Raw genomic sequence first — 13,857 nt, forward strand, 5'->3', positions numbered from 1 at the left:
CCCGGGGAGGACGCGGGGGCGCAGCTCGGGCCAGGGTCGTTTTGTTTACGTTCCCACCTCGCAGCCCTGGGAAGCCCCGAGTTCCCACACTCATCGAGGCAGGAAGGTCGCCACGGACACCTCATCTGTCAGGGTCGCTGAGTAACTGCAGATAAGCAGCAGCTGCCCATCGCTGTCGGGGTGGCCTCCCAGACTGCGCGCCGCCGCCCAGGGCCCCGGGGTGCGCCGTGGGGAGGCCCCGCGGGAGTCGCGGGGAGGCGGGAGGTGCCTCGGGTCTGCCCAGAGCCGCTGCCCACCCGGCCCCGGACCCACCACCGCGGCCGAGCTCCGCGTCCTGTCCCAATGCTCCGCTGCGCTTTCTTTCTCACGTCGCTCTGACCACCAGCCGTGAAGAACGTAGAGCAGGTGTTTTTGTGTCCATTTTGCAGATGAGTAAACAGCCTCAGGATGTTGGGCAGACTCGCCCAGGTTCTCACAGCTAGTCACTGCACAGGCCTTTTGGCCACCTCCTTTTCGGTGGGTCTTTCTGTTACAAGAAGCCAACAGGGTAAGTTCCAGTTTTTGTCGCTGAAAAAGAGCTCTTGCTCCCAGGTTGAACCTGGCTTTTTTTTTTTTTTTTTTCCCCCTCAAAGAGTTTATTTATTTATTCATGAGAGACACGCAGAGAGGGGCAGAGACACAGGCAGAGGGAGAAGCAGGCTCCATGCAGGGAGCCCGATGTGGGCTCGATCCCAGGACTCCAGGATCACGCCCTGGGCGGAAAGCAGGCGCTCAACCACTGAGCCACCCAGGTGCCCCTTAACCTGGCTTTTAAACTGTCTTCCACTCAGGCTGGGGTGTCGTGGGAAACACTCTGATCTTGGAGTTTTGTTTTGTTTTTTTTTTTTAATTTTATTTATTTATTCATGAGAGACAGAGAGAGAGAGGGAGAGAGACACAGGCAGAGGGAGAAGCAGGCTCCCTGCAGGGAGCCTGACGTGGGACTTGACCCTGGGTCTCCAGGTCCTGGGTGGCTCAGTGGTTTGGCACCTGCCTTCAGCCTAGGCCCTGATGCTGGAGTCCCAGGACTGAAGGCGACACTAAACCGCTGAGCCACACGGGCTGCCCTGATCTTGGAGTTTTGAATCACGATTCCTCTTTCTTGCCAGCCATGTACTTTAGTAGCTGTGTGATTCTGAACTTGATTTCTCTGAATATTCACTTCCAGATGCATAAAACGGAGGTAAAGTCCGCTAAGTTGCAAAGTAAGAATAACAGTAAACACTGTTTTTTATATTCTAGACTCAGTTCTCAGTTCTAAGCACCTTATGTGCATTGGCTTGTTGAATTCTCAAACAAATCTGTTATTCCATATATGCTATTTCATTTCATTTTATAGATAATGATACAATGGCAGAAATAAAGAAACCTGCCTTGGGTGACACAGCAAACAAATAGCAGAGCCAGGATTCCAACCCAGGCTGTAGGACACCAGAGCCCAGTGCTTAACTGACTATGGCATGTTATACTGACTATGCCAGTTGTATTTACCATCTACAGTAGGTACTCAATCAATAGCTATTACTAGGAATTAGGACAGGATTGACTTGATTTATAAGCATAGTGCTAACTATCTGAACTAATTAGGTAAATCAAAAGGTTGTCCACTCAAAAATATCTTCAGTTTAACATGTCATGATTTCTAACTTCCCACCACTAGGGTGTCCCTTTGTGGCAGTGAAGACTCCTCCGGGACATTTTGGCAATATCGGGAGAAATTTTGGGTTGTCACAACTGTGGTAATGCTACTGGCATCTAATGGGTAAGGCAAGGTATGCGACTGAACATCCTACAATGCACAGGACGGTCCCTACGACAAAGAATTATCTGTTCCAATATGTCAACGTGTTGAACTTTAGAAACTGCTTTAGCATTGATGAAAGCAGTCTTGAAGGATCCTGTTAATATACACATTTGTCACATAGAATGGCAAAGTAATGCTCTGTTAAACATCTATTAATATGTTAACACAGTTCGATATATGCAATTATTTATTATTACCTATTGTTATTGTTACTGTTGTTGTTGCCAAACAAAGCAGATGTGCCCTAGAAATGCTCAGGCTGATTTAGGGCATGTGGTAGAGTTAGAAAATTGAGGCCGTTTTTTTCTGTCAAGCGATGTCACCAACCCCCAAATTGCTGACATTTCTTCCAATATGTTGAAGTAGGTCATAAATAAGCTCACAGCAATGCCATTTCCTTTCAGCATGCAACTCTCTGAATTCCTGATATCTCTTGGCTCAGTCAGCTCTTGTTTTAGTCACCGCCCCCCCCCCCCATTTACGTAAGTACCAAAGATGTATTTTTTTTAAGGTCTGATTTTGTTGGACCCTTCTGGAAACTCCTTTAGCTACTGACATCTTCAATATGGTAAAAATTTACTTTACCCATCAGAACTTTGGCCAAAAGATGAATCTTGGTACCTTATGCAAGTATGAAATATCTGTAGTGCTTGGCAGCACATCTGGATCTCTTACTTTGCTGGGGAACACTGTGCCTCACATCATTGTGACTCATTGATTTCCATATCATCATACATTAGCTTCAAAGACTCTATGAATAATCGGGAAAGGAGTTGTATCAGTTAATTTAGGCTAGGTTATGATGCAGTAACAAATGATCCCAATATCCTAATAACAAAAAAGATTTATTTCTTGTTCATATTGCATGTACAGCATAAATTGCTGCACTGTTTCATCTTTTTCATTCACAATTTAGGCTAAAGGAGCAGGCCCTATTTGGGACATGTGGTGTCATAGCAGGGAAAAGAGCAATGATTGAATCATATGATGACTCTTACAACTTCCATTCTATTCTACTTTCATTCTGTATTTACTTAATTGCTTACAACTACTCAGAACCGGCATATGTCATATATTCTTACATTCTACTGGCCAATGTAGATCAACAGCCAAGCCAGATATCAATGCGGCAAAGAGGTATATTCCTCCTATAGGCTTCATAGGCAGGGACAGCAAATATTCTCAATAATAATATCATCTATCACAGCAGTCTGTCTTTGCCACCAAAGTTATGAACTTCTTCAGAGGTCTTCAAGGTCTTAGCCTTGAATTGCTACCTTTTCAAGAGGTTTTTATTCAATATGTGGGGAAGAATATAAAGTGAAAGAGTTTAGGCAAAATATCAGATTATAATGACTGAGATGATGAGGGTCAGAGGTAAGTGATAAATGTTAAGGAAAGATAGTAGTCAAAAATGACTCGGGGATTCCATCTTGGGTGACTGATGAATAATAGTGCCAACAATTGAGAGTAGAGAAGGAGAGAAGGCTTAGAAGGAGAAAAGACCAGATTTGTTTTGATCCAGTGAACATGAGGTGTCTTTGGAACAACCATGCAGAAATCTATAGTAGACAGATGAATATATGGATGTGGCTCCTGAGAGAGTATGAGCTACAAAGATCTAAGATGGAACAGTATATAAGTATTAATAAATAATAGCTATTATGATTATGTTTATCAAGCAGTTACTATGTCAGGCACTGTGCAAAGCAATTTACATACATTTTCTTATTTAATTCTCATAACAGTCCTCAAGCTAGTTCGTGTTCTTTATCCTTATAATGTAGGTAAGTCTATTAAGCCTAAAGACGCTTAAAAAAAACCCCAAAATTTCTTTCAAGTCTCACAGCTAGGAAAAAAGGACCCAGGTTCTTTGTCTTCCCAACCTACATTTCAACTACTTATGCTTAGCTGGAACAATGATGGCAAATGAGAACACCCAGGTGCTATGGAAAGAAAGGAAGAGAAGGGCAATGGGTCAAGGGCAAGACTCTGAGAATACGAACACTTAAGGATCAGAAAGAAGAGCTCTTGAAGAAGGCAGAGAAGCTCTTGGAGAAAATCAGATTACAAAGCCTCAGAAGCCATATGTATAGAGTGTGAACCAAAAAGAGTTTCTAATAGTTAGGGACAGCTGAATAGTTAAATAGCAGGACTGGGAAAGGTTCACTGATGTTGACAGTTATGCCCAGTCCCTGACAATATGTCTAACTTCACGGAAGTATCTGTTACCAGTATATTCCTCACTTCGGATGCCAGGAATGAAAAATGAACCACTGTTGGCGAGTCACATGCTGACTTTGGAAACATCAACCTGTTGCTGGTTCACTCTTTTTGAACTCTGCCTCCAGAGACTGCTTTGACTTTTTGACCTGTTTGGGTAGTTCTTTGTTTCTGGGTCTTGGTGACCTGGATTTTAGACTCTGTACATATGTGTACTTGCCTGAGGTTCTGGACTATTCTCCCAGCTAAGAAAACCCAACCTTACACCACGTCCCTACTTTTGGTTACTATCTATTCCCATCTTGACAGAGTGAGGTTGAACACTGTCCCTCAATTCATAAGTCTGTGTGTCTTGCTAATTTTCTGCAACTTGGCTTCCAGAAAGGAAATGAGGATTTGTGGTCTCAGACAGTGGCCTCTATATCTGCTCTGCAGATGTGGCAACTTACTGACAATGGGCTACTGGCTTTAAGATCATAGGATGCTGGTCAGACCTTGCCAAACCTTGCAATGCCTGTTGTTAGAGCAGGCTTTTTGTCTTCAGGTGAGCACCCCCCTCAGTTGCCATGCTTTTTAATCCAGCTCCAGCTATATATGGAGATATAAGATTTATATGTGGCCACAAGAAGACACTTATTAAATGAGATTTCTCATTTTTGCTCGGAAGGCAGGATGCTGGACAACTGTGCATCTGTGGCTGTGAGAAAGTTCCAGTGGGTCTATAGAGTGGCTCTTTACCTTTTCGTCCAAGGAGCAAGCCAACTACAACATTAGAGTGGGTGAGTAAACAAACCTGCCTCACTCTCAGAGACTTGAACTGAATGAACCTCTCTGAGGTGAGGGCACAAGAATCCTTTAGTATCCTTGCTCGTTGCCGTACGTTGGAGGTTGCACATATCCATCACCCTTCTTGACCCCACTTCCCCCGGCAAGTGTTATCAGATTTATTAAATAAAAATATAGAATACCCAGTTGAATTTGAATTTCAGATAAACAACAAATACATTTTTAGTATCAGTATATGCCACACAACATTTGGGGCATACTTATACAAAGATTCGTTGTTTATTGGAAATTCAAATTCAACTAAGTGTCCTATATTTTACCTGGCAACCCTATGGACCCCACAACATCCATAATCTGAAACTCAATAGGAATTCATAGACCTTGGGATCCAAAGGGCCTCTCCTTCTCCCAAGATGGTACTGGGGCACTTTATGAAAAAGAGAGACAGGAAATAGGTCTCTGCTAGGACTACTGGGGTCCTGACCCTGTCTGGACTTCTCATGCTCCAGGATCAGCTCTAGAGGTCCCTAAAATAAGACATTCTGAGTCTATAAATAAGCCTATAACCTTGTTTGCCTTTTATCAGCCGCATTTGGAATATGGCTTTCTAGAAGTGTTCAGAAAGTTTGGAGAGATCATGATGCCACTTGACCTGTGGTAGCACCAAATGATCGGTATCCTGCATGACTTTCTAGAGGAGGTTTTTATGCTTCCTGGACAATGTCTTAATATATCCTCAGACACCTCCACACATACCCTGCCAAACTTTGCCTCATATAATCCTCTAGCCCAGCAATCCTGGGATATCTGAGGCATTGGCACCTCCAAATCAGTCTTCAGACTATTCCAGTTTGCTGTAGCCAGGGGTCTATGACTCTGGAGTAAGAGATCCCCTGGTTACGTGAGGACACCTAGACATTCCAAAACATGCTTGGTAGCATTTTGTTCTTTTCTGTACAACTGACCTAGTAATGACCTCATAAAAAAAGAGAAGGATGGGCAGCCCGGGTGGCTCAGCGGTTTAGCGCCTGCCTTCAGCCCGGGCGAGATCCTGGAGACCCAGGATCGAGTCCCATGTTGGGCTCCCTGCATGGAGCCTGCTTCTCCCTCTGCCTGTGTCTCTGCCTCTCACTGTCTCTCATGAATAAATAAATGGAATTTAAAAAAGAAAAAAAGAGAGAAGGAAGTTGGAAGATGTGCTGAGCTAGACATTATTTTTTGGACAACTCAAGATTCCCTTTACCTCTGCTCCATTATAGCACCAGCAGGCCCTTTACTATGAGCTAGATATTCTTTTAAGGACTTTACTTATATTAACAAATTTAATGCTTATAATCACCATACAAAGCACCATTATTTTTTGCTGTTTTAGAGTTGAAGAAACTGAGACAAAGAGATAAAGTAATTTTTCTAAGGTCACACAGGTAAAAAAAAGTCACTCAGAAGTAGAAGCCAAGATTTGAATGTGGGCAATCCAGCTCCAGAGTCTGTCCTCTTAACCTGTGTGGCAACACTAGCCAGCCAACTCTAGTTTAACCTTACCCTGTTGGGACCAGTGCTCCAACATGATGGAGGGAGCCATCCAGCCGAGGAGGAGCCCTAGCCTGTCCAGTGTTATCCCTGTGGCTTACAAGATGTCTTCAAGGCCTGGGGGGGCCTAATGCATGATAGTCTGCATAGAGCTCAGTCCACAGTAGCCTGGAATAGCTAGTACCAACCTAGAAACTCAGCTTGTGCTATGCAAGGTGGCTTGCCTTATCTTATGAGCCTTGGGCGTTCTATGAAGCAACACATCCAGCAACAGGAACCACAGAGCAGATGGTCTATATTTTAAGATAGACCTTGGGTACAAGGGAGCAGCAGAGAGACTCAACCTTGGAAAATTCTGGCTTGAGTATTTGTCATTCAGTCCAAACTGTCTTTCAGACATCTGCATATGGTCCAAATCTACTGGGAGCAAAGCATAGAGATGTAAAATACTAGGAAGGCCTCTATATGAGTACAGTGGTGCATAGCCCACTGGAAGGCCTGAATGCAGCATTAGCTTAGCCACCTCTCCGTTCTGCCACCAAAACACAAGCTGTGGCCCTGTCCGGCATGTATTCTGGTATGCTACCACGACAACACCTGGACCTTGAGCGAGAAGAAGCTGGGATTCCCAAAGAGCAGCTATTATTGTCACTGCTGTAGACTGCTTTCAGAATTTGTTTCCCTCCTTCCAGGACTGCATTTCTGTGCAACAGTAGTTTTCATCCTTACCATTTTCTTGTGTCCTTTTTCCCTTACAGTAGAGAGAACCTCGGAAGGGGTGTATGGAGCTGAAGGAAACTCAATGAGCATATGATGTTCTGGCTGGTCGCAGAATTCAAGAGGCTTGCCTATAGGATACCTCCCATTTTTCCCTAGCGTATTCATCCTATCTACTGAATGTGGAAGCTAAAGGACTGCTAATAATAAGAACCCCAGCAACAACAGCTATCATTTACTGAGCACTTACTCTGTGCCACTTATGGGGTTAAATGCTTTGCCTATATCTTCTGACTTCATCCTCACAATAATGCAATAAGGAGGATATGGTTTACCTCCAATCTATCGCTGAGAAAATTGCTTTGCCAAATAAGTAAATGGTAGAGCCAAATTTCCAACCCAGTTAACCGAAAGCCTGGCATTCAGCTGTTCTGCTCTCACTGTCATATATTGGTATTAGCTGACTTCCTCCGTGGCCTATCAGATTCTTTGATGCTTTTCTCTTCTAATTCTCCAGCCACTACCCCAATGACAAAGGAGGGAGAAGCATGAACTGTCTTCCTAAGAGGGAGTAGACTCTTTATGATACCACTACTAACCTCATCAACTGGGCTATGGGAAGAAGTGAGGGCATGAGGAATTGTTTTAATTTGGCCCTTTGAAACAGAGACCCTACTCGAAGTAATAAGGTGTTTGTTATAACTACTTTCCTATTTTGTTTGCTGTTCAATCCCAAACACCTAGAACCATGCCTTGCTAATAGTAGGTGCCCAACAAACATTAGCAAGGAAATACAGGAAGTTGGGGGTTGCTTGGTTTACACAGGAGCCTTAGTAAATCTGGGTAGCAGAAAAGTTGAACCAGATGACAGGATCTTCATAACACTGATGTACTATTTCTGAGCCACCCTTTGCAGTTTTCTTTCCTTCTACTTATTCCAACTAACAAATTCTGTTTACTATCCATGTATTTCTTCTATTGCACGATTGCTGCTTATTCATAAATTCTGCTTTCTTATCATACTGTTCTGCTTCCTCATAGATTTGGGTTGTATGACCCTCCACTGCCCTTACTTCAGTTTCCATGACTAACTGTCCTCATTATTTCCATGTTTCCCAATTCAAATCCTAGAAGAAGAGAATCTGATACACCAAATTCATCTCTTCCATTTGAGCCCTGATTTTTAGAGGGACAGCCTTAATGTCAGAAGCCAATCCCTGGTCCAATCAGGAGTCATCCTTGGGTAAAGAACAACCTAGCTCTGCTTCTCAGAGCAGGGGGCTGTGGGTGGGGCAGTTTCATCTTGAAGAGGAAGTTGGGTGTGGCAGGCACTTTGTTGACATATCCAGTATAGGAGTGCTCCTGGGAGCCCATCTCTCATCTCTGAGAAGTGACTTTGTAAGTTAAGACTTTTCATCAGGCATTCCCAGGAAAGCCAAGTCAAATGCAGCTGGTGACTTGCTGAGTTTGGAACTCCTCTTGGCCTGCCATCTCCTTGCACTCTTCCTTCTGGAACCACCTTGGTTTGTCAGCTTATTACTTGTTTGGAGTTGGCTTGTTTCTGGACTCTTTCTTCTATTTAGGTGAGTTGGCTTACAACTAGACTGCTTGACTATTGGATATGGTGAGTGCTTCGATTCAAATCTGGTTCTGGATCATGCTTTTAGCTTGGACGTAAATTGCCTCACTTCTTGCTCCCTTGCCCCCTCCCTTCTACCCAAATTCATGGTGCTAGAAATTGTCATTTACCTGAGGGTGCCTTCCTTTCCCAGCCCACCAAAATATTCCTGAGGGAGTGACATTAAGAAATAGTTGGTGGCTTTGGTGAGAGCAATTTTAGAGGAATGGTCGGGGCAGAAACCAGACAGAAGCAAGTTGAGGAAGTGGAAATAGTGAGTATATGACTACTCTTCTGAGAAGTTTAGATGAAAAGGAGGGGAAGAAAACAGGTGTCAAGAGGGTTTTTAAAAATTATTATTATTTTCAGAATTTGCTTCTAATTATATAATACATAATTTTGTAACACATTTTGAAAAATTAAAATTATAAAGAATAAGTTTATAACTCCCCATAATTTACTACCTACAAAAAAAATTTACTACCTACATAACTATGATAGTTATTAATTTTTGAGCTCCTACTAAATAGAGGAATTCTGCTAATCACTTTATAAATAATGTTTCTATTTACTGTGTAACACAAAGTCCTAGCTGGGCCAGAATTAAGACAAATGTGTCTGTGATGCAGAGTAAGATAATATCCTTTCCCTTCAAGCAATCATTGGTATTCATTGATTTACAAGAGGGCTGAGAGGTTTGGTGGAAAAACTCAAATCCTTCAGTAGAGTTTTAGTCATGCATTGACATGTCCAGGGGGAGTTCCAGAGGTAGGCAGATTACTGGCAGGTAGAGTGGGGCTCCCTGGGAGAGCATAGCCTGTTGAGGCAGGAGTCTGCAATGGTAAGGCTAGGCTTTAGTCCTGGAAGGTCATGGCCAGTCTGGCTGTCATGGGGTAAGGCCTAATTCAGCTTCCCTGTCTGTGTCTTCCCAGAAGAAAACAAAGAAGGGCCTCTGTGTAATAGAAAGAGTCATTTAGTGAAGTTCATAATGCCCTAGGGCCTATCACCCGGGGGGTAACTGGGTGTAGCATCTCCAGGAAGAGAGCTTTTCCTTTCTCACTTTGAAGGAAGATGTTGACAGGCATCACAGGGGTTATCCAGGCCCTTAATTTCCCACAAAACTGGCATCATGGGGCCAATCATAGTGGCAGAAAAAAGTTTTTACTCAATTTATAGAAAGGTAGTGGTACCTGACCTCTGTAACCTCAGTAACACTTTACCTTGAACATTAATTACACTGAAAAAAAAATGGACTCTCTTACTTCCTGTTTTTCAAAGCATCATTGATTAGGGGAACAATGCAGGGCTCTAAGTGAGGTACTGCTGTGGGCTTCTAGCTCAGTGTGGTGCTGCCAGAGCCAGAATCACGGCGTCCAGCTAAGCTGTGACAATAAATGGTTCAAGAACATCTGTGCACTGATGACACACTCAATGTCTTTGCACAAACACCTTCTCAATGAGACCACTCTACAAAAATGAACACCCTCTACCCTCACTGTCCCACCCGCCCCCGCCCCCGCCCCGACGAGCCACCCCAACCTTCTCTCCACAGCACTCATTACCATTTCACATACCTTAGTTTTTCTTATTTCTTCTCCTTTTTTTCTTTTTTTTGAGAGAGAGAGAGTATGTGAACAGAGGGGAGGGGCAGAGGGAGAGAAAGAATCTCAAGCAGACTCTACACTGAGCACACGTGGGGCTCAATCTCTGGACCCAGAGATCATGACCTGAGCTGAATCAAGAATTGGTACTTATCCAACTAAGCCACCCAGCACCCCTCCCTCTTCTTCTTTTAAAACAAATTATCCCTAGGGCAGCCCCGGTGGCGCAGCGGTTTAGCGCCGCCTGCGGCCCAGGGCGTGATCCTGGAGACCCTGGATCGAGTCCCACATAAGGCTCCTGCATGGAGCCTGCTTCTCCCTCTGCCTGTGTCTCTGCCTGTCTCTCTCTCTCTCTCTCTCTGAATGAATAAATAAATAAATCTTAAAAAAAAAAAGAAAAAGAAAACAAAGTATCCCCTTTCCTATTCTAGGATGTAAACTCCGTAGAAGTAGTATCCAGGTGTTTATTGCTGTGTCCCTCAGAGCCTAGATCAGTGACTGGTGCAGAATATTCAATAAAAATATTCATTGAGAATTGGGCAGACCGGGTCGTTCAGTGGTTAAGCATCTGCCTTCCGCTCAGGGCGTGATCCCGGAGACCCAGGATCGAGTCCGACGTCCGGCTCCCCGCATGGAACCTGCTTCTCCCTCTGCCTGTGTCTCTGCCTCTCTCTGTGTCTCTCATGAATAAATAAATAAAATCTTTTAACTGTTTTAAGATTTTTTTAAATAAAATCTTTTAACTGTTTTAAGATTTTTTTAAATAAAATCTTTTAACTAATTTGATTTTTTTAAATAAAATCTTTTAACTATTTTAAGATTTTTTAAATAAAATCTTTTAACTATTTTAAGATTTTTTAAATAAAATCTTTTAACTATTTTAAGATTTTTTTAAATAAAATCTTTTAACTAATTTGATTTTTTTAAATAAAATCTTTTAACTGTTTTAAGATTTTTTTAAATAAAATCTTTTAACTAATTTGATTTTTTTAAATAAAATCTTTTAACTATTTTAAGATTTTTTAAATAAAATCTTTTAACTATTTTAAGATTTTTTAAATAAAATCTTTTAACTATTTTAAGATTTTTTTAAATAAAATCTTTTAACTATTTTAAGATTTTTTTAAAAGATTTTATTTATTTATTCATGAGAGACACACAGAGAGAGAGGCAGAGACACAGGCAGAGGGAGAAGCAGGTTCCCAGGACTCGATCCTGGGTCTCCGGGATCACGCCCTGAGCGGAAGGTAGATGCTTAACCACTGAGCCATCCAGACATCCCTATTTTAAGTTTGTTTTGTTTGTTTGTTTTTTTAAAGATTTTATTTATTTATTCATGAGAGAGAGAGAGAGAGAGGCAGAGACACAGGCAGAGGGAGAAGCAGGCTCCATGCAGGGAGCCCGACATGGGACTCGATATCAGGTCTCCAGGATCAGGCCCTGGGCTGAAGGCAGCACTAAACCGCTGAGCCACGCGGGCTGCCCTCTATTTTAAGATTTTTAATTAGCATTTGAATTTATAGCCTGGGAGAATTTAGGATATTTGTTTACATTTATAACAAACTTGTAATATATGCACTATAATATGCCTATTTTATAGATGAAGAACGAATTAAAGCAAAAGCAACTTGCTCAGACCCTGTAAATAGGGAGGGCAAAGGCCTTATTAAAAACTGGGATAATGAGTAAGAAGACCATATAAGAGGTACTCCTATAGCTGAGGCAAAAATTAAAGAAAGCCTTAATCAATATGGTAGAAAGGGGATTGGAAAACAAAGGTATGGAAAGTAAAGAAACGGGCAGCCCAGGTGGCTCAGCACTTTAGCGCTGCCTTCAGCCCAGGGTGTGACCCTGGAGACCCGGGTTCGAGTCCCACGTCGGGCTCCCTGCATGGAGCCTGCTTCTCCCTCTGCCTGTCTCTCTCTCTCTGTGTCTCTCATGAATAAATAAGTAAAATATATTTAAAAAAAAGAAAGTAAAGAAACTGTGCCAATTGATAAGAAGCATGGGAGAGAATATTTAATACACTACTGGAAGGAGCCCATAAAATCAGATGAGGACAGGAAGATTCTTCTAAGAGGGGAGTAACTTCAGTTTCTTTCAGAAAGAGAAGATTGGCTAGTTGAAAAACAAAAAGAAACAGCCTGAGTAAAGTGAAGTCCTTGAAGCTTTGAGCAAATCCGTAAAAAATTATTTTAATGTGGATTTCATATTTGGATTTTAACTACAAAACAGATGAGAGTAAAATGACTTATGGTGAAAAGAGTCAAAGTTGAGTCATGACATGGAGAAGACTGTGGCAATCGTGTCCAAGGAATGAGTCAGAAAGCAGTGCAGAGCTTTGGGGAGAGGGGTTTCTCAACATTGGGACTCAGGGTTGTTAGTCAGCAGGTTCCTGGTCAATATAGACCCTTGAAACAGGCCTTGGTGGGATGCCTGAGTGGCTCAGTGGTTGAGCATCTGCCTTCGGCTCAGGGCGTGATCCTGGGTCTGGGGATAGAGTCCTGCATCCCTGCAAGGAGCCTGCTTCTCCCTCTGCCTGTGTCTCTGCCTCTCTCTCCGTGTGTCTCTCATGAATAAATAAATAAAATCTTAAAAAGAAAAGAAAGAAACAGCCTTTGGTTTAGGGAGAAGGAGCTATAGAACACAGATAAAGAAAGTCAGGCCACCCCCAACATCCCTCTCACCCCTGGCCGATTAGCTGGTGTTGTAGGCTACAATGTGATCCTCCCAGGGCTTTTGGAAGAGAAACTGGGACACATGACTGGATCAGGAGGGCCAGCCAGGACGGTTGGTCACACATGGTGAGAGATAGTTAGGGAAACTAAGGATTAATGAGTACAAGAAGCCTCTGGAGGATGAGTTCATCTCAAGTCACTGGATACTGGCTATTGGGGTAGCAGTCTATTGGTTCATTTGAGCAATATTTGCTGAATGTTCTTTATGTGCCAGGCACTGTGCCAGGCATTGGACTAGGTGCTGGGAATTGAAGTATGAATAAGCTATTTCCTGATTTCTATCCTCTCTCTTCTATGCTGGGCTTGATACTCTTTACTTATATTTGATAAATAAGTTAACTACTTTATGTCTCCTTAAAGTAATTTCTAGATATACAGTTATGACATTGTATGAGGGAGAGAGCTTTTGATTTCTAGTCCTAAAGCAAAAATGTGCCTAAATTGCTGGCCTTGATGATCACCTAAAACAAGCGCATTTCAAATCATCAGCAGAAGCAGCAAGAAAGGGAAGGCATGATCCCTTTCTCTTGGATTATAAGGGCAAACCATGAATCACAGTGGGGAAGCCACAGTAGAGTGTAAGGATTGTAAATCACTGCAAGAGTAGAGATCAGTGTGCAGATGTCTGGAGAGATGATCCCACCTGTTACCCTTTAAGACACAACACTTGGTAACTAAACTTATCAGGGCAAGCTGGCAATGAACTTCCCAAGTTGGTGTACGTGGCCCATTTCACTCAACCTGCAGGTAGGCCCACAAGATCAGTCCTGTTTTCCCAGGTAACAATCTTCCTTTCAATTA

At 42.7% G+C, this 13,857-nt stretch overlaps 1 long non-coding RNA gene across 1 annotated transcript; it reads left to right on the forward strand.

The window, feature by feature from the left end:
• The first annotated feature begins 335 nt into the window (after nucleotides 1–335).
• LOC140600635 (uncharacterized) lies at nucleotides 336–2,326 on the forward strand. Its single transcript, XR_012003811.1, has 3 exons — nucleotides 336–547; nucleotides 1,700–1,811; nucleotides 2,248–2,326. It is a non-coding gene; the product is annotated as an uncharacterized lncRNA (long non-coding RNA).
• Nucleotides 2,327–13,857: the final 11,531 nt, after the last annotated feature.

This window comes from Canis lupus, chromosome 12 (assembly GCF_048164855.1).
Source record: "Canis lupus baileyi chromosome 12, mCanLup2.hap1, whole genome shotgun sequence".
NCBI lineage: Eukaryota > Metazoa > Chordata > Mammalia > Carnivora > Canidae > Canis > Canis lupus.